At 39.0% G+C, this 19,940-nt stretch overlaps 1 protein-coding gene across 2 annotated transcripts in view; it reads right to left on the reverse strand.

Moving 5' to 3' along the window:
- Nucleotides 1-19,940, reverse strand: part of ctnnd2a (catenin (cadherin-associated protein), delta 2a) — a 923,305-nt gene that overhangs the window by 767,426 nt on the left and 135,939 nt on the right. The gene's annotated exons all lie outside the window — the stretch shown is intronic.

Below are 19,940 nucleotides of genomic sequence, written 5' to 3' on the forward strand. Positions count from 1 at the left end.
ATCAAAAGCCACCGTGTTGACAAAAAAAAAAAAATAAATAAATAAATCCTGGAATAGATTAAAATCATTCCAACATAATATGTTGTGGTATCTATGTAGATTCACAGCAGCAGGTTATACGTTCAGTTGACTAAATCCTGTGAATAGTTCAGTTTTTAGTGGACTTCAACATCAGAATTTATGTGAATGCTCAATCATAACCCACCTTGATGCTGCTGACCCTGAAAAGAACAGAAATAGTGTGCTAAATTGTGTTAGCGTTCACATTAAATATTAGCCTGCCTTATCACATAGTCATAAATTCTGCTATAGCAACACATAAACCACTCCTAAATTGCCAAAAATAAATTCCATTCAAGTGTTTAACTTATTAATTCAAGTAGATAGTGGGCTATAGCTCAGCAACTATAACAAAAGCCTACTTAACTCGGCTAGTTAGCATGTAGCATGTAGCTTGCTCAAAAATGGATATGGTGAGATACTTTGCCAACATATAATGTAGTCCAACATATGAAACATGTTTATCACCCAAAATCAGGCTGCTACCCAGTTTGCAATTTTCCCAAACCAATAAAAAGTTTAAGTTATGTTAGATATTTGATGATTAGTGTCACACTGACAAACCAACAGCACGCCAGGTGCTAAAAACTCAAGTCAAATACTTTAATCAAAAGACAATTACTAAGTCCATTTAACACAAATGTGACAACTTGCACTTTCACAAATGTGAGAAATTTATCCGCACCCCTTTGTTTAACCTTTAAGAATTTGATTAAAACTAAATTATGTTAGCTATGACTGATTTTAAACTTTTCTTTTACAACAAGACCAACATAGTACTTTAAAATGCTTCTAATCATTTTGAATTGGTTAAATGCAGATTTTGGTTATTTTTTAAAACATTTCATGCAAATTTGGTCGAACCGCGCATGAAGTAGGAATCGTATGCATTATGTGTAAAATCATAGCTGCCTGTAACGCCTCATACACCTGTTGCTACAACTATTTGCGCACACCAGCGGCTGAAAGGCAGAGTGTGCGCTGTGAGAGCCCATTCGAACCCTCTCGCAGCGGGTGTTTGCCAAATTCCAGGTGACACACACGAACATCTAACACCACTCATTGGGCACTTAGAAAATGTGTGGCCATTCGCACTGTTAACACGACAATAGTCAGCAGACAATCACTGTCGAGCTGGATGTGAAATTTGTCTAAGTGCCCCCATGAATGTGGAGATGCAAAAAGCCACACATATGTGGTGCATGTGTCTCATACGTGTGCGCGTGTCACATGTGTATGTACAGATCTGATCACATGGGGGCTGGGCAGCGAGGTCTGATCACACACAGCACGGGGAGGGGCCTGTTAGCTGATCACAGCACACTGACAGCTGGATGACGGCTCAGTGCACACATTACAAACAGACACCACCGCCATAGTTATAACAATACCTACATACGCAATTACATAACAAATAACAAAAATGAATGACCACATAACACAGAGTGACACGTTGCTCTGGCAGCTGAACGGACGGGGGGCATGTGCGCTCACAGCTGTGGCTGTAAAGTTCTCTGCTCCTGGACATCCCAGCTTGAGAACATGTTCCGTGTTTTGGAAGGACATGAATTTATAACATTCCTCCGTGAGGCACGTGTCTCTGCGTGCTGTCCTCTTGTGGAAATATATAAGACATGTTTCACCTTTGCGCCGGGCTGCAGCAGCCAGACATGGCACACATCCTCCGTGTCCTTGTTGATTTCAGGCATTTTTCTGCACTGATTACAGGACAGTGATGGTAGCGCAGTGGTAAATTTTCTGGCTGGCAATCAGAGCTTTTGGAAAGTGCAGGTTCAAATCCTATGGGTGGCATGTACTTTTTATTTTTTTTATTTTCACAGCAGCTGCACAAAACCGTCGCAGCATGTATTTTTTATTTATTTTTTCTTCACAGCAGCCGGGTGATGCTGTTACACATCGCGCAGCTGCTTGCATTGTGTTCCCACGCGCACAAAACCGTTGTAGTGGCATTATGCATGCCTGCCTGTCGGCGCAATGTTTTTGTGGTTTACTCATACGAGCTGTTCTGCCGTGAGTCGCCTTGAGTTGTATTTATTCGTACTATGTGTGAAGGGGCCCGATGTAACACAGTGGTAAACATACCACTGTCCCAACTTTTTTGAAACATGTTGCAGGCATCCATTTCAATTTGAATATAGGTTGAAAAGGATTTGAAAATCATTGTATTATTTGTGGTTGTATAATGAATGGGTTGGGATTTAAAACTGGTGGCCCAGATAGGATAGCAGGTCTTTGTCCAGGCAGACCTGGACGAAGAGAGTCGCAGACACACACACAAAGAATACATTTTGCAAGCAAATTGTAGTAAATGTTCTCACGCCTATGCAAATATACTTTCAGACTAATGTGCATTAGTATTTGGGAAGTGCCGAACTGCAGTCAAAAGTCAGTGCAGCAGCTGCGCTTCCTGAGAGCGAGTTTGCAAAAGAAAGTTTTCAGCTCAGTCTGAGGGCCAGTGAAGTGCACTCAAACCACAGCAGAGAAAAAGAGGCTGCAGAATAGAATATATTACACTCTCAGCTCGGAGGAGGACCTTGATCCTTTCAAACGGGAAAAGCAAAAGCATTCATCAGTTGTGAAATCGAAGATTCAAGTGCTTCAGAAATGTTTTAAATGTGCAAACAGAACAGTGATGACATCAACATGATGTCTGTGTGTGTGTGTGTGTGTGTGTGTGTGTGTGTGTGTGTGTGTGTGTGTGTGTGTGTGTGTGTGTGTGTGTGTGTGTGTGTGTTTTCTTTTGCAGGAATGAAAAGAAAATATGTGAAGTGATTTTCACAAGGATACTGTGAAACTATGACAAATAATAAAGATTACAATAAACAGCCTATGATGAAAAAAGTTGGGGTTTAAAACTGGTGGCCCAGGGGTGAGATAAGGACTGCAAACTAGCAGGTTACGGTCCACACAAGCCTCATTATATTTTATGGATATATATTATATATATAGTATATGATGATATTAGGGGTGTTACAACACATGTATTTGAACTGTACAGTACGCACGTTACGGTGCGGTGCTCAGAACTGCACGCAGAATAAACGGTACTACTCCACACACTAGGATTATTCACACATGTATTTGTTTCCGTAAATCATGATGTTTCATCTCATTTCCACGGACTGTGTGTGTCACTAATTTCAGAGTACATTCTGTGTAAACAGAGTGCAGGAGGTGTGGCCACGCCCCCTCTGCCTGCTTTGTCTGTCGTGGACTGTGGTGTGAGTTGAGGAAAACAGCCACCAACAACCAACTTATTCCCATCATAAACTTTAGAAGTATAAATGGAATTGTTTCATTTACTTTTTTCGAATTTGAACCTAAAAATTAAAGTGTACCGACACCACATTTCTTGTTGAATCGCTGTCCCCAGATGAAATCAGACTGCATTCCAGTTTAGAGGCCACCAACGTTTGACAAAAGTTAACATTTCAGGGCTCGAAATAGTACGTGCATGTGCTAGTTTGTGCACGTATTATTCGAGCGGTGCACGTAATTTTATACTCCACTCGCACTGGTGCAAGTAACTTTATCCAAGTTGTATCAACTATAAGCACCAGTAGAATGAACCAATAAAGGAATAAATAAGGAAAAAACTATTTCCAGTGTGTTGTCTTCGCCTTCCCTGACTCTCACACATGGAGCGAGTTGTTGTGCTCTATTTGTTGTGTTCGCGCGCGCACATGTAAACAAAGAAAAGAAAAAAACTGGCTGGCTGCGGTTCCTCTCTCTCTCTCTCTCTCTGCCCTCAAACTCTGTCATCATTGTGTTATAAACCAGTCACCATTTGTTTTATTATACATCTGTGTAGTTAATAAAATTATGTTCACGGATGATTAGTTCGCGCGCGCACGTGAAAAAAACTGGGTGTGGCTGCGGATCCTTCACGGAACCCGGGAGAGGTCACTTAAAGTGATTTTTTTTCTCTGGCCATGATAATTTGTGTGCACGTTTTCCTTTAATTGAGCCCACGAATGAATAAAACGTGCTCTCAAATTAATAAAATGTGCGCACGTTTTTCTGGCCGTGATAATTCGTAGGCACGTTTTCCTTTAATTGAGCCCTCAAATTAATAAAACGTGCGCACGTTTTACTTTCGTTCAAAATGAACTTCATAATATGACCTAAATTGCCATCCTCATGACGCTTCGACCTCAGCATCCTTTTTAATGTGCTTAAACTCCAGATGATGCCATGCTGGGCAGCTGGAATTCTCTGTATGTCCTTGTGCGCCCAAACCATGATGATACACTGACCAGATCCATTTCTAATGAGGAAATGTATTACACTGTCTGCTGGTATGTTGGCTAATAGCCAACATTTATGTGTCAAGACAATGTTGAGTGCACATTTTACAAATTGTGGCCACGTTTAAGTAGATCGTGTCTTTGTTTCACTCAAATGATGCTTAAAATATCATAAAACGTGCGCACAGTCTCTCCACATGCAAAACATTTTGCGATGACACTTCCAAGGCTCCGTAGTTCGTTGCTCTCTCTCCCCCTCAAATCCTGTCATAATTGTGTTATAAACCAGTCACCATTTGTTTTATTATACATCTGTGTATTTAATAAATAAACTAATCTTCACGGACGATTCGTTCACGTGTGCACATGAAGAAAAAACTGTCTGTTGCTACTGCTGCTGCTCTCCCCTCAAAGTCTCCCCAGAGAGGAAGAGTCTGACACATCAGAGGAGGAGTTTTAAGGTTGATATAAGACTGACTTTTGGTTGTGCAAGTAACTTTTTTTGGTGCAAGTAATTTTTTTGTTACTAGCACCAGTGCAAGTAGGTTAAAAAATGTATTTCGACCCCTGCATTTTGTCAAGAATGAGTATAAAATTTCATGGATGAGATGGGCAGTGAATAGCAACACTGTGTACATTGATTTTAAATGTGTACACAGTGGAGTTTTAAGAGATGCCATCATTTGCACAAAACACAAACTTAAAATAGGCAAAATACTGAGGGGAGTCTGGCCCAATGCAGAAAAAAACATAACGCTCTGTGCTGCACAGAGACTTCATCCAAACGAGAGTGATCACTTTGTCTCAGAGTACTAAAGTGGCTGACAGCAGCTCTCTGCTGCTCACAGATTAAATACACTGAACCGTGACGTCTAAACACAAATATGAAACAAACTGTGACATGCAGAATTTGCACTGTGCACCAATTTCTCCGATCACAGTACTTAAGCCTTCAACTTCTTCTGGGCTGTCTGGGTGTCTTTCCTCACTCTTCTTCTTTCACAGTCACTCAGTTTTGACAACTGTCTACTCCATGCAGATTGACCATCGAGTTTGTATTTCTTTGTAGTTGATGTATATAAAGTCCAGGACATATTCAGTGGCAGCTTCACCATCAGAGAGCCTCCAATCCACTTTATTTCGATAGCACATTTTACAAACAGAATGTTACCAAAGTGCTGCACAAAAATTGAGTAAAACAGCCATAAAAATTGTATTAAATGCATTAAAATCATAAATAAATAAATAAATGACTATATCATTAGAAAAGTACAAAATTAAACCATAGGTAAAATCCATAATAAAATATCATAAAAGTACAAGTTAAAACACAAGTCTCATCCACAACCACCACAAAAAGACTCCAAGCTGTCATTGATGTTAAAGGGGGCAACACAATGTATAAGAACAGGGGGGATGTAAACTTATGATCAGGGTCATTTGGGTAGTTTCTGTTGCCATTATGATTTAAAAAGCGCAAACACAGTTGTTTGACAATAAATGGCTTCAGTCAACCACTAACCATGAGTGAAAAAGTTTTTTGTGTTATCATTCATACTCTGAAAAATGACCTATATATATATATATTCTGCCCCCCACACACATACACACACACAGAGCTGATACTAGCCGAGCTAACTGAGCTAGTTAGCGTGTAGCTTAACAATGGATGTATTGAGATACTTAGACATGGGGAGAATAGGCAAACTCCTCAAAGAAAGGAACTTGGCATTGGTAGAATTTAACCTATTTGGATACAATTAAAAAAACAAAACAAAGAAAAGATTCCATTCATTTAAATTTTAATAAATAAATAGACCCTCTTGGTTGCCACATCAATCCCCACAAGTATTTCCAACTCCAGAACAAAAAATGTATTCGCTTTTTCTGCAATACTGCAAATTCCTGCCCAACAGGCATTGAATGAACACACAAAAAAAGAACAGGTGTTTTACCTTTCACTTCTGTATAACAAACCCCCAATCAGGATAAAGTATTATTTATCAATGTTAGAAAATGAGATTTATTTCACACCAGTCAGTTACTGGAGTGATTTTCTATACCTTTTTGTGTACAGCTACATCCCACACTGCACCGTTAAGGATCTCCAGACTGATGACCTACATTTCTAAAGAAGGCCACCCTGACCGCACGGCGCCTGTTGACATGAGTCATCCCTGTAGATGGGTTCATACGTGATATTACCTCTGCTTCCCCCCAAATCTTTAGGTCTAAGTCTTTAGGCCTAAAAAAGGCCTCAAGACATTTTTATTTCAAAAGGCCTTCTAGATATTTTATCTTTTGAAATAGCTGTACAAAATCTGTTTTTAAAATCTGTTTTAAATCCATGCTGTAGCACTTTGAGATTTCTTTGAAATGCAAGGTGCAAAACAAATAAAATGTATTATTATTATTATTATTATTATTATTATATCACAACAGGATAACCCACGCATGCTCAAGTACACACGCAGAGAGAGACTCCTACACACAAGTAGAAAGCAAAACACAAAAAATGTGGAGTGCACAGTTTCGAAAAGGGCTGGACCAAACCCATAGTGTTTTATTAGTGAAGGCTCAATGCAATTTGTTTTTGAAAGCGTACGTCTTCTTGGCCACCTTATCACGACTCTCAAAGGTTTAAAATAAACATTTTCTGTTGAATGAAAGTGAAAATAAAACACCACATGTACGTAGATTTTGACACATATTGATGTACATAATAACACTGGTAACACTTTATAAATTGTTAATCTTTAAATGAATACATTAATATTAACACCAGATAAAAATCTTGTTACTAACTTTGACAATAGCTACGGCAGACTGTTTCATCTTAGCCATGTCTAAAACCTTCACATAAAAGATATCCATAGTTTGTCCAGAGTTCTTCTAAACAGCATGTTTATTCATTGTATCTGTCGCTGTCTTTGTTTCCATTTTACATCTTTTTGTTTGTTTGATTTATACTTTCAGTGACAATTTAAGGTTCAGTGTTTCTCAGAAATTCAACAGACCTTCATAGAAATTCAGTTTCCGCTGCTCCATGACGCTAAGATTAGCGTATGTAAATGGTTTCCCAGTGTCACAGTGTTGTCAAAAAAAAAAAAACAAATTGTTCATGTGGTTTAAAATACATTTTTTCTATAAAAGTTTTTGTTCATACTGAACATATAAGAATACAAAAAGATTTAAGTTGGGTCAAAATCAGGATTCTGAGTCTGCTAAATGTACCTTGCAAACCAGTACCGCCTGTTTCCTGGTCAGGTTATTGTCAATTAAATTGTTGGCAACCCAACTCCAAGATGCACTGTGATGTGTGGAGGCTGGATGGTCACCTAGGAATGACTAAAAACAATACCTGTCTGAAACAGCCATCCATCACACAGTGGAGACGAGGCGCCACAGGCATTCAAGGCCGACCGTACCACTGCTGTCTCCTATGGGGGTACTGACAACCAGTCCTCCTCTGTTTTACTGGCCTCCCCTTTCCTCTGATTAAGACAGATAAATTTAAAGACCACCAAAGGTAGCTTTGAACTGCCCTGGCAGTGACAATCCCAATCATGGTAACAAACTAAAACTGCAAGAATGTCATTGTCATTTCAGGTCCTCCAACAAACAATGAGACATCACCACAGCATTGACATTTACAACAAACACATTAGACTGTTTTTTTTATTATTATTATTTAGATTTTATTTTAATATGGAGCAAAATCACAGTGGTAAAACACACACACACACACACAAAATTTTGCCAAACTGCATAATGCTCAAAGAGATTATATCTTTAATTACACAGTGTCTGATTGATTCCCGATGCCAATGCCTCCAATCCTCAGATCAGTTAAAATAGTGATTTATGTTTGCAGAACATCTTATGAAAGGTAGAAATGGCGGAATATTCAAGCGAACAAAGGTTTAAATTCTAATTCCATTAATTATACATAAATAAAAAGTATGAAAATAAAGTGCTGAATTACTTCATCACTAATAACCATATAGCCACCTTGAAAGGCAGATGTCAATTTTGTCATTTAAAAGATCATATTCAGGTGTAAAACTACAATAATTTGTTAACTTAAGAGGCAATCAGCATATAAATATGAATACATATGCTGCATCAAGAATGGCCAATCGAGCCCAGAAGCTGAACACTTCTGAGAATGCAGAGAAGAGCCAGACGTGTTTATGACTGAACTTTGTGAGAAATGTAAGTTAGTTAACTAACTGGGCTGAATTGGAGAAAGTTAATCCTGTGCAGAAGCCGAGGACCATCAACCTGGAGCTTATCCCCAGGTAGCACGACGTGGGCTGATTGAGAGTCTATGACCACCGCGGGACGGGACACCAATCCATCATAGGTTACCTCCCTAGATTATTTGTGCTTGGGACTCGATGAGGGCAGTCGCATCTCCTCCACTCTCCCTTATCTCTGTTCTCTGCTTTAACCTTCAAGTCCCTACTTCACCAGACTGTGAATTCCTCAAATTATATTGGATACTGGATCTATTGGATAATATTGGATTAACCATGGAATTGATCAGCTGGTCTCTGAACGCTACTGACACCATTTTTTCTACAAGAAGGTCAGGACTGGGAGATCCTACCTGCCCAGATGGAACATATCCTGCGGTCTATGTTCTCGACTCCTGGAGTTCCTGGAGTGTGGCATGCTTGGCGCCTTTCTCCGTTGAGGACGTCGAGGATTTATTCATTTTTGGTCTTATGGTAGCAGGGCTGGTACTTTTTGACTTATGTGCTGCCCTGATCTACCAGAAAATTGGCAAGACGGCGGCATCAAGAACTACGGCCCCTCGCTTGTCCGTCATGATTAACGAGGTTGGCAAGGCAGTGCATTCTCAGACTGCGATGACTCGAACTCAGACGCAAATTGGATGACATCTTGGAGCAGATGTATGCCTTGCAGTTGAAGCTGAAGATTTCAGAGGCCGGTGAATATTCTTAATTCATAATTGAGATTTGGTTGTTCAAGTGGAACTGTTAAAAAGTGTTTTTCACTGCTCAAACCATAACACTACAGGCTTATCAAGCCTGAAGGTCAAATTGCCCGACTGTTTTCCCTCCAGAGGAATTTGTTCGGCCTGGGGATCATTTGGCTGTTTCTTATCTCAACTCACAAAGACAATAAACTGCTTTTCACAGGACTGAAGCATGCTCCATCCCCTCCCCCCACCCCGCTCCTATCCCCCATCAACACTCCCCACTCCAGCGTCTGCTCATGTCACTCCTTCCCCCATCTTCGGGGGCGGTGCAGTTTTAGCTGCAGCCCCCATTACTCCCCCCAAGCTGACGGCGGCACATCTCAGGGTTGCTGCGTGACCTTCACCCACTTGCCTCAATTCAGATTTTTTGACTTCTTCAAACTTAGTGCACATAAACAATGTCAAATGTGTATGTGCTGTCTTTAATTCTGATGTGTGCCATTATTACAGTAAACAAGTAATAATTGTGGACTAATTGCTGTCTGAGGTAACTGGAGTGTAAACATAATTTCTCCACTGTGAGATCAATAGAGTATATCTCAAGACTTGCTGACGTGATGGACTATTTGACAAATTTAAGAACAAAAACCAAGGGAGTCAGCAAGAACATCAACAACCAGTCTAGCCTCACGGTTTTATTTCATGCTCCCGTCACAAAATGAGTCACACTTTCATGATGCGGTTGTTGTATTTTACCGTTTCTAACCCTACCCCTTCCCCTAACCCCAACCATAACCCAACCCTCTCCCTTCCCCTAACCATAACAGTCCCAGACCCGCCGCATCACCCTGCATTTCGTGCTCCCGTCACAAAAAGAATTTCTGCTCCCGCCACAAAATGTGGTGCTTTTCATGGCGGTATCACAAACCAGTAGATTAATAATGTACCTTTTGTGATGCCATCATGAAATGCTGTGAGTTAGGGTTGCAACAACAGCAAACTTGGATATCCAACACACTGCAACAACAAAACGTACATGGCAGGGGTCAAAAATAGTTAAAGAAACAATATGAACAAGGGCACAAAACTGATTTATGTCTGATTTGCATTACCAAACTTTAGAGCACATTAAAATGAGGCCATTTTTTAAGCAGCGTACTGCCACCATAACACCAAACGGCCAGTATATGATTGATTGATTGATCGCATTTTTCAGAGAAAAATCAAAACTATGTCAAAACTTTCATGAACTAATTTGAATTTAAAACAAACACAAGTATTAATTGGCAATAACGAATTAAAAAACATGAGAAAATGTACAGTTTATGGTGGAATTAGAAAGAAAGTTAAATGGTTAAAGCCGTACAACCAGAAACAGAAGAGGACATTAACTGAAGCTAAGTGAAAATATGCACAACACTGATAGATAGTGGGGAAAATCAGCACGGGATAAATTGGTCTCTGTGGAGTTTTCCTGAGGTAAGAGACATGATGCAACATAGTGCAAAGCATTTTGAGCAACTCAAATGGCGCCAACTGTTGCAAATGAGCTGCAAAGCAGGAAAAATTAAGTTCGGTGGACAGCCAATCAACAGTGTTCTCAGGTGGTGAATATTTTGCACTGTGGCACATGTTCAGCTTTGCTGGAAGTCAAAAATGTGCATCACATTTTTTTTGACAAACTTAATAGAAAATTTCCAACAATCCCACCAGTTGCTTTGGCTGATTTCCACTAAACATGAAATGTGCATGAATGTCAACAACTAACTGCCCTTGAAGGGTTTGTTTTACCCAAAGTCATTGGGCTCAAGGTCAAAATAAATAATCAAAAAAATTCAACTCATCTACCAAACTTGGCACACATATGGAAGTTTGTTCTTGAACTGTTCAGGCAAAATCACATTTACCAAAATCAGCCACTGAGGTGAAGGCCACTGGGGTCAAAATGTAAATTTGTTCCACTTGAATTTACACCAAACTTGGTACACATACGGAGGTGGGTTCTGAAACTGCCCAGCAAGGTTAAATTTGACAAAGGTCAATCACTGGGGACAAGGTCATGTCTGCCTGTGTGCTTATTGACCTCATCCTCCCAGGTCATTTGGCTGATTTATACCAATCTAGGTAGTCTACGTCGTCTGCCCCTAAAACTGGCCTTAACCAACTCATTTTAGCAAAGGTCAAGTACAAGGAATTTGATTTTCAATCTGATTGACCCAAAGGTGACACACACTCAGCCAGAGCCATTTGGGTGAAGATCAAGGTCACTGGGGTCAAATGTCAGATTGCCAAAGCCCCACTTGTCTTCATGTCCATGGGTACTATTATCTAGCTCAAGCCTGAATACCGTGTCACAGTAAAGGAGTCCACCTATCACCTTGTTATCATATTAACGTTACACATTTTCTAGGTCACACTTTATAACAGGTCTTTGAGACACAATAGTACATATACACATATCAGTTTATGACATCATTAAAACTTTGATCAACATTTTTCACACGTTTTTGTCATGCTACAGGCCTAGGAAGGAATCAAGAAAATAATCAATTATTGTGTTTTTTTTTTTCTTTCAATAATTATTTGCGGCCCTAAATGCCAGCACCCCACTGTTGCTAGGCTACTGCATTTATACAAAATGTTTGGATGAGACGTGTTCAGAGGACACTTGAAAGAGAAGTATATTCAAATGGGAATCGCCGTTCTCACACATCAAAGCTCCAGCACACCTCATCAGGAGTCATATGATCCCTGTCACAAAGTTATCCATAATTTTGCTGTTTTTGATAGGCTGCACTCAGGCGTGGGGCTAAACGTCACATTACATCAAACCAGAGGCAGACATTTGACAGCTTTCTCATCATTGTGGTCTATTTTTCCACTGTTGCTGATGTAAGAAAAAAAAAACATGCATAATGATCAAGATGGGTCTGGAAAAAAATGCATTCTGCCCAAGTGATACCGCCACACAGTTGATTAGTTAGTGCTCAATAAATGAGCAGCTATCAGACTCAGACATTTAGACGCAGTATCAGGCATACCGAGGAACCGACTGAAGGCAAACGTGGGAGGAAAAGAAAAAAAAAATACAGTGCAGAGGCCTACTTTGTCATTTAATACTCTATTCTTTTGAAAAACAGACAGTTTAATTTCCTTTTGTTTATATTTACTCAAGGTGTATTCTGGGATCATGATCTAATTTATAGGAAAAAAAAAATTAAACTTTCAGAAAGACAATTACAGTATTTTCTGGAGTATAAATCACACCTGTTTAAAAAAAATCCCTCTCAAAGGAAAAAAAAAACCCATATATAAGTTTATAGTTGTATATAAAAATAAATTAAAAATAAAGTCAAGGTACATAGTTATTACTTCAAAGTCAAAATATTTCTAGATAGAAAAAAAACTTGTACCTGAAACCAGTCTCGCTACTTGACATATGAAATCTAGGCTTGAGTTCTCCAGACGGCACACTGGAGACTGTATCTAAATTCCATAGGTCTTCATTTCGAATAAAGACGTTCTTGGATCCACTCGACTGTGGTGCTGTAACTGGCGAAGCAATATGGACATTCTCCCTCATCACAGCCACTGAAGCTTGAATCTCCTTCACAGTTGTCATGATCGTCTTGGTGGCTTCCTGCACTAGTCTGCTTTGCGGAATTGATGGTCTAGAGGTTGGGGTAAGGTTAGACCTTACACTTATGAAGCATCTTGGGGTGACTTAGTTTGTAATGTAGCACAATATAAATAAATAGAATTGATAAAGGTTAAAGACTAGACTGGATAGGGCTTAAGACTAGACGATCCTCAGTTCAAGTGCAAGTCAGACCAAAAAAATCCCAAAGGACCCTTGGGCAATACCTTTAATCCCCAAGTTGCAGTTAACTGCACTGCATGGCAGCATGCTGACATCAGTGGGTGAATGTGATTCTTCACTGTAAAGTACTTTGACTGTCTTCTTCACACACTCACAGAAATATTTAATCCTAACTTAATTGTTTAAAGGACTTAATTGTTTGAATTGCACAATAATTATGTTACCTATGCCATTTATCTTGTATAGGTAACATAATTATTATGCAATTCAAACAATATACTTTATGTATTTTAAATAAATACTATCATTATTATTGATTTAGAGTAATTATATTTTATTAATACTAAATAAAATTTACACAAATTTGTGCATTGGTTTACATCACTAAAAACAACTATTTTTCCCGCAAATTTCCAGATTTTTAGAGCCAACCCCTGTTTACGTTAGAGATATTGGGTATCGAATGTTCAGTTGGTAAAGGTCAGGCCGAGCTGTCGGGTGTCCCACCATGCACGATCCACAGACGTGACTAGTCGTTAAACACCCATATAAGTCTTTATAGCTGAAATAAAGGGACTTAACCCACAACAGGGTGCAGTTAGACTGAATCACAGCAGCGAAAGCATGATGTGGACACGGGAAAAGTATCTTCAAGCTTCCACTGCAGTGTTTTCCCTTCTCAAGTGCTTCTATGTGGATTAGGCTTATTGCAACACAAAACCCATGTCACTCCAAAACCCAATCGCAAAAGCAGCCGCTATGCCTTGATGACTGAGCTAATTTTGAATTTTAAAAACGTTCGTTCCTCAAGAGAAGAGTTCCAAGCTCCTCATGCTGCAGAAGAAAAGAACATTTAAACAATGGCAAGATTCCTGTGATCTATTTCCTTTTGAGTAATGTCTGTATTTTGGCTCCCTCAGTGGGAAGGCGAGGCTGTGGGTTCAAATCCAGTCCAGTGCAAGGATCTGAATAAACTGTGCACGCTTCAGTGACTCAGTAACGTGAGAGGTTTTCTGAGGAAGATTAACAGGAACATTTAAAAAGTAAGATCAGAGAGAGGCGAGGTGCTCCACGAGGTGTTGTTTCATACACGTTGTGAGCACGTCTAATAAGTCAGAGGCACAAAAAGCAAACAACAACAACAACAGACAATTAGTGTCATCTTGACATCCCCCCCCCCCCCCCCCCACGCCGCTCCCCCGCAGCCCCACCCCACAGTGACTCCCGAATCACAAACTTTTCTTTGTTCAAGTGGCCATCGTGCACTGCGAGCGTGACAGGCTGTTCGTTTTATATTTCATTGAAGTATAAAATAAACAACCTCACACAGAAATCTCATTTAATTGCACAAGCTTGTACAACATATCCGCCTGGAGTATCCAGGGCCGTCAACGCAACTCCCACCCACAAACACACATCAGCAGTTATTCTGCAGAGTCTAAGTCAGAAGCTTCCACTGGAAATGATGTAAACAGTGTGGTGATGATTACCCCTCTGGCAAAGCCACCAAAAGACATATGATAAGCCGTCCCTATTTTATATCAAGATGGTACATAACCAGTGTTGCCACAGTTACTTTGAAAAAATAATCCAATTACTGATTACTCCTTCAATCCAATCCAATCCACTTTATTTATATAGCACATTTAACAACAAAGACGTTCCAAAGGGCTGCACATAGAATCACGATAGATAAAATCCAAATAATCAAGAAATAAATTAAAAATAAGAAAATTAACAATAAAAATAAGCAGAATATGCAAGATAAATAAATAAATACATACAGCATACAAAAGATAAAACCAATAAAATCTACCAAAATAAAAACAAAAACAAATCAGAGGACCACACAACTCGCGCAGTGTTAAAAACCAGAGAATAAAAGTGGGTCTTCAGATGAGACTTAAAACACTCCACTGTTGGGGCTGTTCAGACATGGAGGGGCAGAGCGTTCCAAAGTCTGGGGCCAGCCATAGAGAAAGTCCTGTCCCCCCGGTTTTAAGTCTCGTCTTAGGTACCACGAGCTGGAAATGGCCCTCAGACCTCAGAGTACGCGCCGGAGAGTAAATTTGTAGGAGATCAGTGATATATTGAGGGGCCATTCCATTCAAAGCTTTAAAAACAAACAATAAAATCTTAAAATCAATTCTAAAATTAATAGGAAGCCAGTGCAAAAATGCAAGAATTGGGGTTATGTGATCACGCTTCCAGGCCCCTGTTAAAAGTCACGCTGCAGCGTTCTGGACTAACTGCAAACGGGAAAGAGCCCATTGGGTGATGCCAAAATAAAGTGTGTTACAGTAGTCCAGACGACTTGAAATAAAAGAGAGCACAACTTGTTCAAAAAGGTTGAAAAATAAAAACAGTTTTACCTTTGACAAAAGACAAAGATGATAAAAGCACGATTTCAAAACACCATTGAACTGTTTATCAAATTTAAAATCGCTCGTACAAAATCCTTGAGAGGTCCTAAGTCAACAAGGGCACTTCCAAACAACAAAGCTTCTGTCTTGCCCTCATTAAGATTTAAAAAATTCTGTGACAACCAAGCCCTGACATCACACAGACAGTCGAGTAGGGGTGTCAGGGGGCAAAGGCTGTTTTTAGCGATAGGCATGTAGATTTGACAATCATCAGCATAAAAATGGTAGGCCACGTCATGTTTTTTAAAAATCTCTCTGAGTGGGAGGAGATATAGAGCAAAGAGGATGGGTCCCAGGACAGAACCCTGGGGGACTCCACAATGAAGAGGGGCTGAAGACGAGGTGGAGTCCCCCAGCCTGACTCCTTGAAAAAGTAACTTACTTTTAAAACTGAGTAATCATTAAAGTAACTAAGTTAAATTACAAGTTACTTTGGTTACACTTTATATTAACTGCACACTATAAAGCATTAGTAAAGCATAAGTAAATGTTTAAGTAACTACTTATAAAACATTTACAAAGCATTCTTTTTATTAGCTACTCATTGGTAAGAACATAAATAGATGGCTTAATAATTATAAATAACAAAATATGTAATGTCTTTATAAAACATTTATAAATATTTTTTAATTATCTATAAACCATTCAAGAAAAGTTGATCATTAATAGTTTACCATTTACAAATGTAAAATCAGACACTATTCATTAGTGATAAAAATACTTTACAAATCATATTTTATTGTCTTTACATTTTTTCCTCACAAATTATTTATCATTCTTTTTTATTAATAGATGGCTTAATAATTATTAATAACAAAATATGTAATGTCTTTATAAAACATTTATAAATGATTTTTTTTATTTTCTGTAAACCATTTAAGAATCCCACAATAACGACTTCTCTCTGCACCTATTATTTGTTCATAACATTCCTCTTCTGTTCTTTTAGCTGCTACCTACTTTCTGCTCTCTAATTCTTTCCTCTTTTTCTTTTTAGCTCTGTCAAATATTGTACCTCCGGTTAAGGAGGCCCTCATACTGTGCTTTTTCCCAGTGCCATCTTTTTTATTATTATTAATATTATTAATTTGTTATTAATTTGTTTATTGTAATTTATTAGTCCTCATTTTTATTTTATTTTATTAAATTTCTTAATTTACATTTTTAAATCATTTATTTATTTTATGTGTTATTAAATAAATTTCTTAATTTTATGCACCCAATCGTTTCAAGGAATATAAACCTACTGTTTTTTCAAACCAGATAAGATGTGATTTTATTTACCTCGCTGACAAATGGCTGCAACGCCAAGTGCAAAGAATACTACATCGCCGACATATGGTAGCAGCTCACAATTCTTCAACAAATTAAAATGGCGAGGAAGACGTCCTACGACACTTCCCGTTTCTGTTCTCACTGTCAACGAACGTCCAAGGAGAAAGATTTAAAAAAAAAAACTGGTTTTAACCATTTTTAGAATGGTATGGACTAATGTTGCTTAATCACTGGCATTCTCATGCACAATTCCAATTTTTAATTTATTTCCCTTTATATAGCACCAAATCAATCAATCAATCAATCAATCAATTTTTTTTATATAGCGCCAAATCACAACAGAGTTGCCTCAAGGCGCTTCACACAGGTAAGGTCTAACCTTACCAACCCCCAGAGCAACAGTGGTAAGGAAAAAACTCCCTCTAAGGAAGAAACCTCAAGCAGACCAGACTCAAAGGGGTGACCCTCTGCTTGGGCCATGCTACAAACATAAATTACAGAAATAATTCACAGAACAAATCACGGACGAATATGCAAGAATTGCCATTGGTGCACAGGACAGGAGGGTCGCCAACGCAAATGCAACTCCCATCTCTGGATGGAGCTGCACCTTAAACAGAGAAAAAACAATCAGGCATCAGAAAGACAAAAAATACTGTATAATTTGCCAGCATTAATCAACAAGAAAAACAGAAGAAATACTAAGGTGATCGCCGGCCACTAGCCCTAAGCTTCACTAAAAGACCCAGAATTTAGGTGAAGTTGAGTTCGCGGCCCGCTCCAACTACTAATAACATGAATTAAAAGAGTAAAAAGCGTAAAATAAAACTGTACCAGTATGCTAGCCATATGAAAGGGAAAATAAGTGTGTCTTAAGTCTGGACTTGAAAGTCTCCACAGAATCTGACTGTTTTATTGATGCAGGGAGATCATTCCACAGAACAGGGGCACGATAAGAGAAAGCTCTATGACCCGCAGACTTCTTATTCACCCTAGGGACACAAAGTAGTCCTGCACCCTGAGAACGTAAAACCCGAGCCGGTACGTAAGGTTTAATTAGGTCAGCTAGGTAGGGACATGCCAGTCCATGAATAATTTTATAGGCTAGTAGCAGAACCTTAAAATCTGACCTCACTGGGACAGGAAGCCAGTGAAGAGACACCAAAATAGGTGTAATGTGGTCAAACTTTCTGCTTCGTGTCAAAAGTCTGGCTGCAGCATTCTGAACCAATTGGAGAGCCCTAATGCTAGACTGGGGTAAACCAGAAAATAGAATATTGCAGTAGTCCAATCTAGAAGAGATGAATGCATGGATCAGGGTCTCAGCATCAGCCATAGACAGGATGGGATGAATCTTTGCTATATTTCGCAGGTGGAAGAAAGCAGTCCTAGTAATATTTCTAATATGGAGGCCAAAGGACAATGAAGGATCAAAAATTACCCCAAGGTTCCTCACTTTGTCAGTGTGATGTATGACACACGAGCCTAGGCTGAGTGTTAACTGGTCAAATTGATGCCGATGTCTCACTGGACCAAGAACCATCATTTCAGTCTTTTCAGAGTTTAAAAGTAGAAAGTTTCTAGACATCCAACTTCTCACTGCTGCAAGGCAATCTTCTAAGGATTTTATATGAATGAGATTACCAGCAGTTATCAGCATATATAAATGAGTATCATCTGCATAGCAGTGAAAGGTAATCCCAAAACACTGCAATATGTGCCCAAGGGGTGCTATATAAAGGGAGAAAAGCAGGGGGCTCTAAGACAGACCCCTGCGGAACCCCAAATTTCATGTCACTAAGGTTAGACACAGTGTTACTGTACAAAACACAGTGACAACGACTGGTCAAGTATGACGTCAGCCATGCAAGGGCACTCCCAGTAATCCCAAAATGATTTTTCCAGCCTATCAAGTAGAATATGATGATCCACTGTATCAAATGCAGCACTGAGATCTAACAGCAGCAGGACCGTAGTGGTGTCCGAATCCATTGTAAGCAGAAGATCATTCACCACTTTAGGGATAGCCGTCTCTGTGGAATGAGATTTTCTAAAAGCAGACTGCAGTGGCTCAAAGAGATTATTACCTCTGCCAAGAAGGTTATGTTTTCGGTTGCGTTTGTTTGTTTGTCTGTCTGTCTGTCAGCAGGATAACTCAAAAAGTTTTGAACGGATTTTGATGAAATTTTGTGGAGTGGTTGGAAATGAGAAGAGGAACAAGTGATTAAATTTTAGTGGTGATCCGGTTCACGATCCCGATCCTAACATGTTAGCATGTCTATGGCATTTTCAATGTTAAAAGTTAGCATTAAGCAGTTGCAGCTGTCATCACGTTCGGGTGCATTTGTTTTCAAATTGTAATATTTCTTAAATTTATTTTTGTTTATTTATTAATAATCTAATGATTATTATATACAATTTTAGAGAAAGAGACAAAAAGAAATAGATCACTGTGCCAAGGAGAGGATCTCTTTAGGGTCAGTGACCCTATGGCCTTGTTTAGAGAAGTGTTTCATAAATGTTAAAAAATTCATATATTTGCAGTTTAGCTGAATAATAAATAGAATTTTGTCTCTTATTTGTTTTTGTCTATAAGCACATGCAATATCAATATCAGTGCTCAGATGACAGTAGCTTCTGGGAAAGGTGCAAGTTGCAATAAACTGTGATGCCAAGCACTAAGGATACATGCTATCCAGTCACACATCATTGTTAGACTTTTATAGGTTCAATGATTCCACGGCGTGTAGATGTAATGGCGTCAGTGACCCCATGGCCTTGGCAGAGGTTTGCACTCTCTGAGTGCTTCTAGTTCTCAGTAAGATGCCGTGACACCACTTTTTCCAGAATTTTAGAGCAAAATGATAGATTTGATATCGGCCGATAGTTTTTCAATACACTAGGGTCAAGATTAGGTTTCTTAAGTAATGGTTTAATCACTGCAGATTTGAAACGTTTAGGAACAGATCCAGAAGTTAAAGAAAGATTAATAATTTCCAGCACAATCGGCCCAAGAGTGGGCCACAGGTCCTTAAACAGTTTTGTTGGTATAGGATCAAATAAACAGGTTGTGCTTTTTGTTGATGTTACGAGTTTCAACAGCATGCCTAGAGAGATACTATCAAATTCTGTAAATCTAGGTATTA

Source organism: Thalassophryne amazonica, chromosome 1, assembly GCF_902500255.1.
Source record: "Thalassophryne amazonica chromosome 1, fThaAma1.1, whole genome shotgun sequence".
NCBI classification, from domain to species: Eukaryota; Metazoa; Chordata; class Actinopteri; order Batrachoidiformes; family Batrachoididae; genus Thalassophryne; species Thalassophryne amazonica.